The 12,664-nt window shown below is 37.8% G+C and overlaps 1 pseudogene; it reads right to left on the bottom strand.

Annotated features, from left to right (window-relative positions):
- Window positions 1-6,489: 6,489 nt before the first annotated feature.
- LOC149103397 (uncharacterized) lies at window positions 6,490-11,482 on the bottom strand (annotated as a pseudogene).
- Window positions 11,483-12,664: the final 1,182 nt, after the last annotated feature.

The following is a 12,664-nucleotide window of genomic DNA, read 5'->3' as shown; positions in this document are numbered from 1 at the left end:
TATATTCAGTCATGATTTCGTTTACGTTACCAAGTGGAATTGAGTGTTGAAGTTTGTAGGTTGATTGGATAAATTAATGTAATAAAGTAATCCGTGCCCTGTTAATTTTTATACCTCCAGCCTCAAAAAAAATGTACACCTTTTAGTTTAGTCAACTATAGAGAGTAGGCCCCCAGCTTGATGCAATACCATAATAAGGGTACTACATATTGTCATGTATGTAAGTAAAATAACAATAATTTTCTTTCTTGGACACACAATTCTAAAACTCATTAATAATTCATCAAGTTAAAACAAAGAAAATTACAACCGTGAAGGGGTTTCGAATACCCGGTCTTAATTAGCATAGATTCTGACGATATTACTTCTCCGTTCACGCCTTAGTTTTTGTTTCGATTGAGAAGATATATCAGACACTCGAGGCAGTGTTTCATCGGCTATCCAAACACCTCGAATCAAGTTCGTCAAAAATACTGCACTGCGTGTCGTGTTTTCAACTTTCTTCTCGGTGTTTGGAGATCCCGATGAAACAGTCTCTCGTGTTTGATTTATTACATTATGGTATTTTGTTCCTATATATATTGGTAATTGTTTGTGCTAATCTTATTAGCAAGCAGTAATATTCAAAAGGATTGTAGATATATCTCTTCTAATAGATTTTTGCGATGATTAAAAACCATACCTATGTTGACATATTTCTAGCATTCTCTTATTCATAATTATTTCGAGTTTTGATTTCAATTTGTTTAAATCTCTCATTTCTAGCATCAAAAACAAACTCTACATCACCAGCCACCATGCGTGTTTGGCTTGGCTTATGTTTGACATGAATGGACAGTATACCTCTCTCTCGCAAAAAGTAGATCTCCACAGTCTCTTGGACTTAATTTGTTCTTCTCAAACTCATTAATAATTCATCTAGTTAAAACAAAGGAAATCACAACCGTAAAGGAGGTTTGGATACCCGGTCTCAATTATCATAGATTTTGACGATGTTACTTCTCCGTTTACTCCTTAGTTTTTGTTTCGATTAATCAAACACTCCAGACAATGTTTCATCGGCTATCCAAACACCTCGAATTTGGTCAAAAATGCTCCGCTGCGTGTCATATTTTCAACTCTCCTCTCGGTGTTTGGATATCCCGATGAAGCACTGTCTCTCGTGTTTGATATATTACATCCATCACTAAAATATTTCAGAGTAGCTGATATTTACTCGATCGTACATGTAGCTTGACTTACATACCATCTGTGAAGAAATTTTGACTCTGGTCGAACTGCACGGAATAGAAAAGAAATGAAGTGTGAACGGCAACAAAATTGAAAGATAAGGCAATTCGAATTTCGTGCTTGAAGTATTTTAAAATACAAATTAAATCACGGGTTTCGAAATTCCGATACTAACACAGCCAGTGTACAAAATAAAACAATACAGAAACAATGAGGCCAAAACGTAACAAGAACTTATAAGCTTACCTTGGACTCCACAAAGAGAGAAAGCGTGTGGAAAACCATCACATTCTCTAGCCAAGAAAAAATGCTATGAGCTTAATTTCCACATATCTGCTAAACAAGCTTAATTTCCACATCTGTTAAACACGACCGTCTTCTCGGGCCTCTTGGATCAATTCTATAAGGCCTTGCGGACCCTGATGTTGTAACGGATACACGACCACAGTCATAAATACCTCTCCCAGCTTTCATCTATTTGAATCTTGAATTTTCCTCCATTTTGTTACTGATATTTAGCAATTTGACAAAATTCAACATGTAATATTTTTTTTAGTTAAAATCCTTTAAAAATACTTCGTTGACATTTGAATTCTTCTCAACATATCGTTTCAAAATCATGCATTAGTTGAGTCAAAAGATAAATTTAAAATGAAATTTTGCTGTTAGTATGATGACCTCATTTTCTCGCCAAAAAACATTTAAAAAACTCACACGTTTGTATTTAGATTGTCTATAGTGTTGGAAAGTTTCTAACCACAAAACAGTTCCCTAATGTCTATTTTTGGCCGACAGCTGACTCTCCATGTATTGCTTCCTTCCAGGTATAGGAAGTAAAAAGCTAACGCGTATAATTTATCTACAGCCCTGTCCAAACGGGAAATGTTCGTCACCAAACACGGCCAAAAATTGTCGACTCATTGTCTGGTGACCAGGAGAGTCATCCAGATGTTGTGCTTAATAGCCAGACTGTTTCAAACATGTTTGATCACCCTCCAAACGAACAAAATGTTTTAAAAGTGTGATGAAATGTTTGTCGACAAATTTTACTAAACACGATCAAACACGATCGAATAGGGTCTCCAAACTGGGAAACAATTGGTCACCGAACAAAGTTTGATCGTGTTTGGCGGCCAAACATTTCCCTTACTCAGACATGTAGGCTGTTAATTATTTTCCGCTTTAAAAGTAAATTTAATATTACTTGTACTTTACAAAGGCTTCTTAGCAATACAAAGTAAGATATAGCTTTCAGAAATTCACTTTATGCCTTTGAAATTCATCCGAAATATGTGTTGTTAATACAATATGAATGAAAAAGTACCATATAAATTTCAATTTCAAATTTTGAGGTCAAAACACATCGTGTGGTTTCTGTAAGCTATATCTTACTTATCCCTCCGATTTTCATGACGCACCTGCAATTATGTATTTCACATATACGAGCCGAGAAAAGTCAACTCTACCTGCAATCGAATATCATCAATCCACAAATGTCAATGGAAATTTGAAACGAGAATACATTGTAGTGACTTCATTCTTGCGCTAAATGAATAAGTGGGAACGAATTTTGTAGAATTATTGATTATGTTACTATCTGTTTTGGCTCAGAAAGCTTGAATGCTGAGCGGGAAACACTGCTACCACTTAAGAGCTTTGTTTAAAGACTGGGAAAAGAAATGCTTTCCTATTAACATGGTAATATGCTACACTCATTTAAAATGGTTTGACTGATAAGTTACCTTAAAGGTGTCTACGTGGAGGTGTTGGGCAAAAGTTCTTGCCAAAGAGGCGAATTTCACTCTACCTTTACGTTGAAACAATGAATCATTAATAAAAAGACATGCTATCACACTGTGACCCTTAATGTGATATATCTGTATAACTGGGCAACTGCACTTCGAGTTTCGAAACTAAATTCTTCTCCATAGTTAGACGTTTTACCGTCAAAGGTTGTTCAACGATTTCATAGTGTCCGGCAGATATTTGAGAATCAGTTTGTGACATAAATGCTTTCGATGAAGAGTTAAACAACTTTTCGTAACAGCTGACAACAGTACGGTGGGGCGAGTGATATATTGCATTATAATGACTTTTATTATTTTTATTCAATTCTGATCCTGGGAGGCCTTGAGCTATCGAAATACAGCTAAACATTCCTTTTAATTTAAAAACTGCATCGCATTGTCATAAATTTTATTTACTTTTTTTCAATTCAGTGTAATTCCTAATATTGCTGACGACTTGTATGTTTTTCACGTCGTAATTCTACTATTCGAGTAAACGTTATGTGAAGATAGGTGTATCTAAACTGATTACCTGCAGAGGGAATTTGCGCTTAAAAGCACGAGGGAAATGAGTTCTGGAGAACATCTGTTGACTAGGAGGAGCAGTGACCGTTACTGTTTCCTAATATGAGTGTGTATTATTTCAGAGAGACTTACTCGGACTAGAAGGCCAGACAGACCTTGGGTCCAACCGCAGTTTAATCTTCAATTGTAATCAAAAGCTAGTTGACTACGGTAATCCGTGAAAAATATTTAAAATCTTGTTTGCTTATGTAGGGTTTGTACAATCCTATATCTGATTAAGTATACATTAAAAAGATCCGTTTCAGTCTTAAAGTGTTTACTTATCTAGCCTTAGGGGCTCTAAGTCTTAGTCGACCTCTTGTAGATCCATATAAACACAAATTGAGTCAAAACAACTTTGTGCATTGTGCATGTATGACTGCCAGACTGAAAAGGTAAACAATGACCCAAATTATATTCTGTTGCACAATGTGTCAAAAGGAATTTACGGAGAACCTTGGTTAAAATATTTTCCCCTCTTACCATTAAGCGAGATTCAGTTTCTGATCGAAATGCAAAATATCAGCTCTGGGTATTGAAAGGTCATAGCACGATCAAAGCTCCCAAGACATTTGAATCAAATGTATGACATACATTTTTGCGACGCAGCGCGGGATTAAAAGCTCAAAAGTTTACAACGAATGTATGGGCTCATCAGCGCTTTTGACACCGAGAAATTTTGTATTTTTTGCAAGACAGTATTCCCTTTGATAAGACACCCATAGAGCTACAACTTTTACCAATTACTAAGTTTCACAAGCTCTTTCACTCTTTGGAGGCAATCCCTGCATACAGTATCATGATTATCAAACAGGGCCGTGTTTCAAGGAGGCAAAATAATATGCAATGACGTGTCGAAGATCGAGCTTTGCAGGTGCTGTCTATCTGGACATTCATGCAGTACTGCAAAATTGGGACCACTCAGGAAACCCATCAGTTTGTTTTGTTACATCGTGGACTAGTGTTCTTATATAGCGGAGATGCAAGCTTCCTCGTTAGCCTGTCCCTCCTTATAACACCAGGCATTGTACTTCATGTTTTTATTTACCGCTTTTCTGCTAATAATACCAATGTAGTTCCCACAGCCTGGCTTTTTGGTCTGCATTGGAAGGCAGATTCTACCGTCAACAAGTCATCCATACTTACACAATAAAAAAATACATTTTAAGGAAAACGACCAATTATTTAAGTTTACAAGACATGTTTCGACAGAACTTCTGTCATCTTCAGTTGAATGATTTCAAAGCAAGTTGAATAATAAGTAGACAAAAATGCTAATTAAGACAAATAGTAACAAAAGAACGTGAAAAGGTGTAAATTAAAAGGATAATTTTAGATTTACATGGTGTAATTGCTGATTGAGGCACCCCAACATAGGGTTTACTATGGAAAAAGAACTTAATCGCAAATTACCCTTTCTAGATGTTCTTATTGATAATAGTGACACCAATTCTTTCCTAACTAGGGTTTACCGTAAGAAAACCTTTACTGGGTTATTAACTAATTATTTTAGCTTCACCTCGTACTCATACAAAGTAAGTCTCATTAGGACTCTTGTTGACAGGGCCTACAAGATCAACAACACTTGGTTGGGGTTACACGAGGACATAACCAAGCTTACTGAAATTCTCAAAAAGAACCTTTTCCCTGCCCATTTAATTGAAAAAGTGGTTAACCGTTACATCACTGGGACCTGTAGCAATCATTGTCCCCGGGGCTACCCCCTTACCACCTCGCCCACGTTTTACTTTAAGCTGCCGTACATAGGCCATTTTTCTGTCATCACTCAGAAGAAGACTCGGCACTTAATCAAGCACTATTGTAATGATTTAGACATCAAATTAGTTTTTTCTTCCTTTGAGATAGGTAACCTTTTTGGTGTCAAAGACCCTATCCCCGGCGGGCTTCGTTCACGTGTGGTTAATAAGTTTACATGTGCGGGCTGTAATGCCTGTTATGTCGGCGAAACCACCCGACATTTTTCCACACGCGTACGTGAGCACCTAGCCGTTGATAAGGCCTCTCACATTTTCAAACATCTTCAGAATTCTGAACGTTGTCGTTCATCGTGTTCAATAGACTGCTTTCATATTTTAGATCACGCCACTACCAGCTTTCAACTCAAGATAAAGGAGGCTATCCATTTTCAAAAAGAACTACCTTGCCTCAATCAGCAATTACACCATGTAAATCTAAAATTATCCTTTTAATTTACACCTTTTCACGTTCTTTTGTTACTATTTGTCTTAATTAGCATTTTTGCCTACTTATTATTCAACTTGCTTTGTAATCATTCAACTGAAGATGACAGAAGTTCTGTCGAAACATGTCTTGTAAACTTAAAAAATTGGTCGTTTTCCTTAAAATCTTTACGTGTCTGCTGTTATCTAGACCTTTTGAAAAAATACATTACGGTTGCCCACGATCATTGAATAGCTAAGTGCTCCTGGTTATTTAAAGGGGAAGGTGAAACAAATTAAACGTTTTATAATAATGAAGTCAAACTATGATACCATTTTGCAAGAGTTGATAGTGAAGCTGCTACGATTATCAGTTGAGTAAGGCACGAGGGAAGTTTGGTTTCGAAGTTTTGGCCTTAAAATTATGGTGTTGTCACGGGCAACTTACCTCGTTTCCATTGGTAACAATATCAACGGCCGTTTGACGCCTGTCGCGTCGCGTCGCGGAGCCAGTTGCTCGTGACAACAACAAGATTTTTACGTTAAAACTTGGTGACCAAACTTTCGTCCCACCTTACTCAACTGATAATCGTAGTAAGAGCTCTACGGATTGGGGTTTTCTTCTGGTCTGTCAAGTTTCCCAGTATAAAGTGACTAACTGACAAAGAAAAAGTAGGAACGTCAGCTAAACTATTATTGGGATACAACAACCATAAGGATCTTATTTACTGGAGACTACCAAGAGACCAAAAAGTTCGTCAATTTCAGTATGTCTTCAAATTACCTACGCGCATTGTTCCAGTCCTACTTGCCATGCTGTCCTTAGTTGTTTGTATGTGGCTAATGTTCCTCCAAGCAATTTACAAAGTCGCTTGGCGTCATAATAATTGAGCTTGTACCGGCCGACTGCTGCCAGAAATGCACCTTCAATAGGAGTCGCGGTTACCAACTTATTTGTGTCTGGAAATAGATCAAATAGAAAATACATAAAAGGTGAACAAAAAGGCAAACGAAACAAAACAAAAGAAAACAAAAATAAGGAGATAAAACAACCATTGATCTCTACTACTTTAATTTTGAAGCCATACCACTTAACTGACGTGGTTCGAAAACCAAAGAGTAACCGCGTTGGATCTTGGATTGTCTCGGAGGGAGACGCCTAAGGGCTACCGTCCCCAACTTGCTCAACATTTATCAAAAAAGCAAATTTATAACCCATACAAATTTAAGTTTATGTGACAATTAAGACAAATAACACCGGAGGGGATTGGGGAGTTATATGCCCAGTTGGCAGAGTAACCTCTATGTGCCATGTAGTGTCGGTTCGTAGTCTTGACCTGTGAGAGCATTCAGTTCCAGAGCACAAGCTTTGTCCTCAACTCCTTTTATCCCATTTTTTTTTCTGGCATTTAGACCACAGTAAGAGTATGTCTATTCCCTTACGAAAGTCACGGAAGACATCTTAGCATTTTCAGATGGTAATAACTGTAAGAAAGCTTTGTATATTTAAATACAGCTGACATAACTAACATCAAAAAGAGAGAGAAGCACATATGTGTTAATTTAGTCAGACGAATTTGGTTGCAACGAATCTAGTCATAAATAGAAATATGTGTTCCTGTGAAAAGAACTCCAAGGTTTTTTTCCGCATTGAGAATAAGTGCACCAAAGTGCAAAATAATCAAAGCTCCTACAGCCTTTCGGCAACGTTTGAAGAATCTTAGGAAATCAGTTTAAAAAAATGTTAAGGGTTGCCCGAAGCAAGAGAGTTCATGTAGAGGGTGACAACATTTAAAAAAGACAACAGAAAAGGTTGCAAAAATTTTAGGTTTAAATGGTGGCTAGTAATGGAACCTATTCAGTATAAAGTGGTATCTTTTGGGGGTTTAATGAAGCTCGAGCAACGCCCACATTAGTCTTCTTTTGGAGTTAAATACAAATTTTCCGACAACCATCCCTAACCTTCTCATACGGGAGTTTCCCCCGAAGTTCCAAATGTCTAACAGGTGAAGGCGTGAAGGCGGGAAGGTCTTACTACGATTATCAGATTATCAGATCAAATTAGAATTCCCAAGGAGTGAAGGAGTGATGGAGTGAAATCGTCCCACCACTACAACTTTGAAAATATAATTATTTTCCAAGATAAAAATGAAATAGACAAATTAACATGATAAATTTGCTGATTCAAACCTGGATTCTCCCAACCGGAACATAACTTCTTTAATTTTTACTTCAAAGCTTGTGGCGGCAGAGTACAAGTCCAAAATGGGTGAACGACTCCACAGACCAAGAGTTACACATTCCTCTGAATCTTGTAGAAGTTTGAAAACGTGGGAGCTTTTGCCTGAACACAAGTGTTCACGTACACGCGTGGAAAAATGACGACTGCTTTTGTCAACGTAGCTAGCATTACAGTTAGCACACAGAAATTTGTAAACCACCCGCGAACGAAGCTCCCCTGGGATGGAGTCTTAAACACCGAACATCCTTTGAATACACTTGTTAAATACACTCGCTCTAGTATTTACCTGACACTAAAAAAGTGATTACATTGATATTTTTATATACATAGTTATTCTTATTACATTTGTAAGTGTCTTCAGTTTGGTGCTGATGCAATTGACTGTCGTCTTTTTTCTTTGTTTGCTGTTTATTTTCCCGTTTTAGAACAGTTTTCATTCCACCTTTATGTTTAGCAATTTGATAGGCAGGCACCGAATATGATTTTTCGGAATTTGTACTTTTCGCTTTTACCTCTCGGTGTAAATGATCCCATTATGCCCACATAGCGTGCACATCCCCTTCTTGCTCGTCGAATTGGATAGCGAACAGTTCCATCGTCAATCCAACCTTTGCTATAAAATAGAAAATAAATCACGATTAACCATCGTCAAAGAAAAACTCAAAGTTTTTCAGCATGCTCTATGGCTAAGGTATTATTCTGACGCCAATAGATGAGGTCAGGGCAGCCATTTTGGTGTGCCAAAATGGCGGTCATGTGTGTCCCAAACGAGTCCTGTGAGAGTTCCTTTCTTCTGTTAACACTTTTTTTTTGCTAAAATAAGTCTGTATGGTTGCTGGCCACGTGAGTGAAAACGCTCTGTTGACATGCTTAGTGAAATTCGCGGCCTAGACAAATGGGGTCCTGCTTTTTATTGCTCGAAGTTGCGCAAACCACGTTTACTGAGACCATCAATTGTTTTCAAATTTCGGATGCGTAAAAGAGGCCTGAAAAGATCGCTGCTATGAAAACATTAACAATTGCTTTTCCGTTAAATATTGGTTTTTCGGACGCAGGTCCTGTCTATTAGCATTGTGGCCGGGCCTCATTAAGTTTATACTGTGATATCAAGATGATGGAAAACAGCTTGCTCGCAAGCTAGGTCAAATTGGGAGTCCGCTGCTTCAACCCAAAATGTTCAAAGCTAACGAGGGCCTAAAACGTCACCCCGACGCATTGATGAAGTTTGACTCTTATTGGAATCATTTCATTTTATAGGTATCTCTGTGATTCTACACTATTCCGCACTTTTCTTCAAGTTACTTACGAGCACTGATTCAGGCCAGCTCGCCATGCTGACCTCACTTGTTTGTATGTGGCTAATGTTGCTCCAAGTAATTGCAATTCACAAAGTCGCTTGGCGTCATAATAATTGAGCTTGTACCGGCCGACTGCTGCTTTAAATACACCTTCAGTAGGGGTCGAAGTTGACAAATTAATTGTTGCTGTCAAGAAATCACAAAAACTAGACAACAAGACAACAACAATAAAACGTCAAAACAACAACGAACTAGCAACCCCCTCCCCCTTGCCTCCAAAAATATGTATTTTTATATATAATAGTAATACTTAAATGTTAGGAAATTTGAAATGCGCCTAAATCCCCTCTATCCTGCATCGAATTCGAACTTTGCAAAAAAATGATCTTAACTTGCTCATCACAATACGATGATAAACAGAATGGAACGGGTTTTACCGGCCGAGCCGCTTTTCAATTAGGAGGTGTTTCTTAACTGCTCGCAGCCTGATATCGTCCCTCTTACTGCTAGATGGATTAGGGTTCTGTGTGTGGTCTTGAATCGACCATGACAAAATAAACCCAACTTGTCCGTCCTCCAACAGAAGGGATTTTAACAAGGTTCAATTCTAATCACAATAGCGCTTTTTGCTTATTTAGAGTCTCGAGTACAAAAACCTTAAGTTTGACATTTGTATCAGAACGAGATGATGAACTTACCATTTATTTGTTAATTTATTGAATGACTTATTGATTGATTGATTGATTGATTGCCTCTCTATTTTTAAGAAGCACTGAAGGGTTTAACTTGACCTCAATGAGCCCCCCCTCTCTCCCTCTCTTCCCTTTCCCCCCCGCCCTTTCCCTTACTTCCCCCCCCCCCCTCACTTTACTTCTTGGATCAGCAGCTAGTGTAGTCTTATTTTAATTTAATTCACTTACCAGCGTTGCAATTATCGTCGATAAATGGTAAAACTGTGACTTCGTCCATATACTGACAGGAAAATTTATGCAAAGACCGACCTTGTATGCACGTTCCTCCATAATTACAAGGACTGCTGGAACATGGTAGTAGTCTGAGAAGAGACTGAAATAAGAAAGAAACACCAACAACTGACAACGAATTAATTGTTCACGTACTCAGTTTGCGTCGAAGTATTCTACCGAATCCCTCGTGAGGTAGCTCATAGAATTTGTTTAAAGACCTATACATTGTGTATGAGTGCTGTTTCAAGTGCTGTCTCTAATGTATATAGAATACTAAATAGGATGGTACAGTACCTGATGAAAATATTAGTATTTTAGGGGTAGGAAAGAACATTATCCCAACATTTTGACGAACTGAGTGGCTATTTTCCAGGATGATGTGTTTCTTAGGTACTACACAACCACTATCCGAAATTAAAACGGTTGTCAATTTAACGTCTTAGAACCAAAGCCAGATTAACAATCACAAAGAACATGTGCAATCCAATCAAAACTCGAGGTAATTACATGGAGCTGACAAGACGTGCGAGAAGCGTGTTCGAGAGAGTTAGTTGCGATTGGTTTTGGTTCTACCTCTGATTGGATGAAAAGTGGCGCGAGTTTTCTTAAGCCAGTCGTACATCGCAGAAATGCAAAAGCGAAACCACTCTATTCTAACATAATAGTTCTTTAACATAATAGTCCTACTAAAAACTAAACGATGAGAGAAAAGTACTGAACAGACCTTATATCGAGACGACCAGTGTCTACTAGTTACATTCAAAGAAAATGAGACTTTTCTTACTTGGGTTATGATCCCGTAGTAATCATAGTTAAGTCGCTTTTGCATTCCATGGGGTTCCAGATATCGTTTTGAGTTGCATAGTTCACATTTGTAATAACCCTCGCTATCAGTGACTTTTCCAAAGTTAAAAGACAGTCAGGGAGGTGGACCTTGTCTCAAGCAAAGAAAGGATAATTCATAGTCACTCTTCACTTTCTTCGTTAGTGTTACATTCTCAACCAAGGACTTGTCCAACAGTGTATAAAATGTCTTTTCTGGCGAGGCTAAATGTTGAACGAAACCAAGGGATGAAAATATTGCGGTGAGCCAGGTGGTGAGAAAAATAATAAACTTGAGAGGTATCATCATGTCCAATAAGCACGCTACAAATAAAGAAGACACATTTAATGTTTATGTTCTATATTGAAATAAGAAGTAGTTCAGGGTCTGTTCGCACTACGACGAAAAATAGCGTTTGGAGCTTGCAAAAAAATTGAAAATGTTGTTGCCACCAATTTTTCATATTTGTAACCCTGTTCGCACTTAAGCTGTGTGACAGAGTCTAGATACCGGTTGTTCAAAGTTCTCTTTCCATAAATTCACCAAGTATTGCTGTACTTTTTGTGGAAATGTTTCGAACTTATTTACTCTTCGCTGCTGTTGTTATTGTACTGTCATTTTCCGAACTTTCAGAAGTCCTGCTATATCTTCTGTACGATGTGGACCTTGAGGACCCGGTTGAGTTTGCTGCAGTCAAAGCTGAAACAGGAACTGCTACCATGCAAGTAGTTGCAAATCGAACTAGTAATGACGGTGAACTACTCTGATTCTGATCCTGATGACACTGAGAGCCATAATAATTCAAAAACCACGGATCGATCTCGTTTCCCTAGCTCAGATAAAAGGCGGGAAAATAGTATTGTCACGTACGCTGTGCATAATTATTTTCGAAATATGATGATCCGATAAAGGAGGGATGTCAGGGAACAAAGGATTTTCTCGCCCGACAAAAAAATCACGAAGAAAGTTTAGCTAGTTGACGGGATTTTTTGAGTTTAAAGGCAATTTTGGTGGGTGAAAAAAAATGTTCGCACTAGAAATGGCTTCCTGTTGTCAGATGTTTTTGCAAAACAAACATAATTTGACGTAGAGCGAACAGATTCAGTTACATTAAGGACAGTACCTACTAAATACAAAGGTTTTTGCCCCAGGTTAGGACCTCGCGGAAAAAAGTAGATCTTTGCAAGGGCTATTGGAATCCACAAAGAAAACTGGGGGTAGCCAGGCATTTTTTCGAGATAATTAGCCTTGAATCTCAACAGAAATGTTGACATCAGCATTTCTCTGAATAAAGAAGAAAAGGAAATTTCTTCGCAGACTTCCTTGGAAATCTCCTTTACATACAGTGAAGCAAACACATGTAAAAAGATCTTTAAACTACATGGCAAATGGTAACATAAAAACCATTTTTTGGTATGTTTTTAATAACAAAATCGTTGCAACAGCGCTTTTAGCGTCTCTGACAGCCTTCCTCTGGTTCAACTAAAATACAGTCGAAATATTTTTTGCTCTCAATCAAAAACTAATCACGTGTCGAATAGGCTTGCCACTTCCATTTCATAACATGAAATGTAG

This window comes from Orbicella faveolata, unplaced genomic scaffold (genome assembly GCF_042242905.1).
Source record: "Orbicella faveolata isolate gen_17 unplaced genomic scaffold, um_ofav_v1 contig_35, whole genome shotgun sequence".
NCBI classification, from domain to species: domain Eukaryota; kingdom Metazoa; phylum Cnidaria; class Anthozoa; order Scleractinia; family Merulinidae; genus Orbicella; species Orbicella faveolata.
Note: the sequence above shows the minus strand (reverse complement) of the source record. Positions and strands in the feature narration are given on the sequence as shown.